The sequence below is a fragment of the Schistocerca serialis genome, unplaced genomic scaffold (genome assembly GCF_023864345.2).
Source record: "Schistocerca serialis cubense isolate TAMUIC-IGC-003099 unplaced genomic scaffold, iqSchSeri2.2 HiC_scaffold_1196, whole genome shotgun sequence".
Classification (NCBI taxonomy): Eukaryota; Metazoa; Arthropoda; class Insecta; order Orthoptera; family Acrididae; genus Schistocerca; species Schistocerca serialis.
In genome coordinates this window covers 852,501-857,500 of record NW_026047399.1, presented here as the reverse complement: position 1 = coordinate 857,500, position 5,000 = coordinate 852,501, and the positions used below count along the sequence as shown (strand labels likewise).

General features: G+C 54.3%; 1 non-coding gene across 1 annotated transcript in view; it reads right to left on the bottom strand.

Annotated features, from left to right (window-relative positions):
* LOC126434976 (small subunit ribosomal RNA) overlaps positions 1–1,433 on the bottom strand; it is a 1,910-nt gene extending 477 nt beyond the window's left edge. The window contains exon 1 of the ribosomal RNA XR_007579633.1: positions 1–1,433. This exon is cut by the window's left edge and continues 477 nt beyond it. This is a non-coding gene — a ribosomal RNA (small subunit ribosomal RNA).
* Between the last annotated feature and the right edge of the window lie 3,567 nt (positions 1,434–5,000).

Here is a 5,000-nt window from a genome sequence, read left to right as displayed (position 1 = left end):
GAGTCTCGTTCGTTATCGGAATTAACCAGACAAATCGCTCCACCAACTAAGAACGGCCATGCACCACCACCCACCGAATCAAGAAAGAGCTATCAATCTGTCAATCCTTCCGGTGTCCGGGCCTGGTGAGGTTTCCCGTGTTGAGTCAAATTAAGCCGCAGGCTCCACTCCTGGTGGTGCCCTTCCGTCAATTCCTTTAAGTTTCAGCTTTGCAACCATACTTCCCCCGGAACCCAAAAGCTTTGGTTTCCCGGAGGCTGCCCGCCGAGTCATCGGAGGAACTGCGGCGGATCGCTGGCTGGCATCGTTTATGGTTAGAACTAGGGCGGTATCTGATCGCCTTCGAACCTCTAACTTTCGTTCTTGATTAATGAAAACATACTTGGCAAATGCTTTCGCTTCTGTTCGTCTTGCGACGATCCAAGAATTTCACCTCTAACGTCGCAATACGAATGCCCCCGCCTGTCCCTATTAATCATTACCTCGGGTTCCGAAAACCAACAAAATAGAACCGAGGTCCTATTCCATTATTCCATGCACACAGTATTCAGGCGGGCTTGCCTGCTTTAAGCACTCTAATTTGTTCAAAGTAAACGTGCCGGCCCACCGAGACACTCACTCAAGAGCACCCTGGTAGGATTGCAACGGGGTCCGCCTCGGGACGCACGAGCACGCACGAGGCGCGTCGCACGCCTTCAGCTCGCCCCACCGGCAGGACGTCCCACGATACATGCCAGTTAAACACCGACGGGCGGTGAACCAACAGCGTGGGACACAAATCCAACTACGAGCTTTTTAACCGCAACAACTTTAATATACGCTATTGGAGCTGGAATTACCGCGGCTGCTGGCACCAGACTTGCCCTCCAATAGATACTCGTTAAAGGATTTAAAGTGTACTCATTCCGATTACGGGGCCTCGGATGAGTCCCGTATCGTTATTTTTCGTCACTACCTCCCCGTGCCGGGAGTGGGTAATTTGCGCGCCTGCTGCCTTCCTTGGATGTGGTAGCCGTTTCTCAGGCTCCCTCTCCGGAATCGAACCCTGATTCCCCGTTACCCGTTACAACCATGGTAGGCGCAGAACCTACCATCGACAGTTGATAAGGCAGACATTTGAAAGATGCGTCGCCGGTACGAGGACCGTGCGATCAGCCCAAAGTTATTCAGAGTCACCAAGGCAAACGGACCGGACGAGCCGACCGATTGGTTTTGATCTAATAAAAGCGTCCCTTCCATCTCTGGTCGGGACTCTGTTTGCATGTATTAGCTCTAGAATTACCACAGTTATCCAAGTAACGTGGGTACGATCTAAGGAACCATAACTGATTTAATGAGCCATTCGCGGTTTCACCTTAATGCGGCTTGTACTGAGACATGCATGGCTTAATCTTTGAGACAAGCATATGACTACTGGCAGGATCAACCAGGGAGCTGCGTCAACTAGAGCTGAGCAGCCGGCCGCCCGGGAGTGTGTCCCGGGGGCCCGCGCGAACACGCAAGCGTCCGCTCAATTATTCTGCAAACAGGAGGAGGCTGAGCTCCCCTGCACCATACACCTCGAAACCCTCTCAGGTCCCGGCGGCGCGCAGCGCCGTCCTAAGTACTTGGTCGGGTTCGAGAGAGGCGCAATCGCCCGGAGTTTGGCGAGTAGACGCTTTAGGTGCGACCACCCGTGCTCCCAACTGAGCTTGCCGCTGCCGACAGAGGCCCGGGAGCGTGCTGTCGTGGCATTGCCGGCGGGAGACAACATGCGCCACCTACGGTGACCGGCAGCTCCAACGCCAGCGCCACAGAAGGACAAAAGCCCCACTTGGGTGCCGAAGCGAACTCTCCCAGCACAGCGCACGCGCCAACACGTCCGCACAGCTGCGATACAAACCACCTGCGAGAACCGCAGAGGCGACCGAGCAGCAGACGGCGTCGCGGCGCCGAGCGCCGGGCGGCGGCGCATCCTCAGCGCACACAGTCCTCAATCGGACCAGCACACTGCAGATGTCCACCGCGCTTCGCACCGGGCCCGCGAGGACCTACTTTGGCCGCACGGCGCCGCGTGCAGGGTGCGCCGGCGCGCAGCTGCGCCGCCTGCCGCCTCCGTCGGCCGGCGCGCCTGCCACTGGCCGCCCCCACCAGCCGGCTGTAGCGCGTGCGCCCACGCACCGCGCGGCCAGCACGCCGGGAGGCCCCCCCTCACCGGCCGGGGACGGTCCCACCCAGCCACCGCCGCGTATCGCTTCACACCCAGATGCCATTCACGTTCGTGGGCATGGTGGGTATCGCTGGAACAACCGGTTGGTAGCTCAACCGATCGTCGCCATCACTGATTCACCTCTAGCGAGAACAACCGCACCACAACGGTTTACCAGTTGTTCATTTGCGTAACGTCACCAGCAAACGTAGGCGTCCATCGCCATTTGCAAATTCAACGATTGTTGCATGCCTGTGTCAGGTGTCACGACACACTATGTCTGCCCACATACACGCAACAACATGTGCACGCTTCGCGAACACGTGGAAGGTGGCCCCCGTACGTATGCGATGTCCATTGCGCGAACGACTGTCAACCGGCCTCTGTCGCATGTCGCAGATGTGGAACGCAGTGCACCATGCTATCACGGTGTGTGAGAAGAGACGACTACGTCTGACAACACGCGCCACTACATCAACAGACGGCTCATGCTGATCGCCATCCAGGGCATACCACACTGCAATCCAGCTCTTATAGGGCGACGACACGTAGCTGAGTGCACAACATTTGGACCGCATGGTTCGCCGTTGTTGGCGCAGTCGTTGTACGGTCACATGTACCACGATGTATCATTCAGTACATGAGGACCAATGTGCAGTACAGTGTGTGATTTGGACGTACAACATCAGCGGACAGTTGACACAGGCCGTACCACAGCGTAGGCTAAGTGCTTCGCCATGCGAATGCCAATGAACAACTGCAAATGCCAATGAACAACTGCAAATGCCAATGAACAACTGCAAAGGGCATTGAGCATGTACGTCCTGCTGCCATCCACATTAGTGTATAGCTGCAAGGTGTTTAACATGAAGCGATACACTGGGGACCGGGGCAGTGCGAGTAGCAAACTATATTGCGGGGGTTGCAGTTAGGCAACACTACACTAATTTAACGCGTCGTATGACAATTACAGAGCAGGTTAAGGCCCAACGTGTGTTGGGTTAAGGCCCAACGTGTGTCGGGTTAAGGCCCAACGTGTGTCGGGTTAAGGCCCAACGTGTGTCGGGTTAAGGCCCAACGTGTGTCGGGTTAAGGCCCAACGTGTGTCGGGTTAAGGCCCAACGTGTGTCGGGTTAAGGCCCAACGTGTGTCGGGTTAAGGCCCAACGTGTGTCGGGTTAAGGCCCAACGTGTGTCGGGTTAAGGCCCAACGTGTGTCGGGTTAAGGCCCAACGTGTGTCGGGTTAAGGCCCAACGTGTGTCGGGTTAAGGCCCAACGTGTGTCGGGTTAAGGCCCAACGTGTGTCGGGTTAAGGCCCAACGTGTGTCGGGTTAAGGCCCAACGTGTGTCGGGTTAAGGCCCAACGTGTGTCGGGTTAAGGCCCAACGTGTGTCGGGTTAAGGCCCAACGTGTGTCGGGTTAAGGCCCAACGTGTGTCGGGTTAAGGCCCAACGTGTGTCGGGTTAAGGCCCAACGTGTGTCGGGTTAAGGCCCAACGTGTGTCGGGTTAAGGCCCAACGTGTGTCGGGTTAAGGCCCAACGTGTGTCGGGTTAAGGCCCAACGTGTGTCGGGTTAAGGCCCAACGTGTGTCGGGTTAAGGCCCAACGTGTGTCGGGTTAAGGCCCAACGTGTGTCGGGTTAAGGCCCAACGTGTGTCGGGTTAAGGCCCAACGTGTGTCGGGTTAAGGCCCAACGTGTGTCGGGTTAAGGCCCAACGTGTGTCGGGTTAAGGCCCAACGTGTGTCGGGTTAAGGCCCAACGTGTGTCGGGTTAAGGCCCAACGTGTGTCGGGTTACGGCACAACGTGGGTTACGTTACGGCGCAACGTGGGTTACGTTAAGGCGCAATATAGGTTACGTTAAGGCGCAATATAGGTTACGTTACGGCGCAATATAGGTTACGTTACGGCGCAATATAGGTTACGTTAAGGCGCAATATAGGTTACGTTAAGGCGCAATATAGGTTACGTTAAGGCGCAATATAGGTTACGTTAAGGCGCAATATAGGTTACGTTAAGGCGCAATATAGGTTACGTTAAGGCGCAATATAGGTTACGTTAAGGCGCAATATAGGTTACATTAAGGCGCAATACAGGTTAGGTTAAGGCGCAATACAGGTTAGGTTAAGGCGCAATACAGGTTAGGTTAAGGCGCAATACAGGTTAGGTTAAGGCGCAATACAGGTTAGGTTAAGGCGCAATACAGGTTAGGTTAAGGCCCAATACAGGTTAGGTTAAGGCGCAATACAGGTTAGGTTAAGGCGCAATACAGGTTAGGTTAAGGCGCAATACAGGTTAGGTTAAGGCGCAATACAGGTTAGGTTAAGGCGCAATACAGGTTAGGTTAAGGCGCAATACAGGTTAGGTTAAGGCGCAATACAGGTTAGGTTAAGGCGCAATACAGGTTAGGTTAAGGCGCAATACAGGTTAGGTTAAGGCGCAATACAGATTAGGTTAAGGCGCAATACAGGTTAGGTTAAGGCGCAATACAGGTTAGGTTAAGGCGCAATACAGGTTAGGTTAAGGCGCAGTACAGGTTAGGTTAAGGCGCAATACAGGTTAGGTTAAGGCGCAATACAGGTTAGGTTAAGGCGCAATACAGGTTAGGTTAAGGCGCAATACAGGTTAGGTTAAGGCGCAATACAGGTTAGGTTAAGGCGCAATACAGGTTAGGTTAAGGTACGACATAGGTTAGGTTAAGGTACGACATAGGTTAGGTTAAGGTACGACATAGGTTAGGTTAAGGTACGACATAGGTTAGGTTAAGGTACGACATAGGTTAGGTTAAGGTACGACATAGGTTAGGTTAAGGT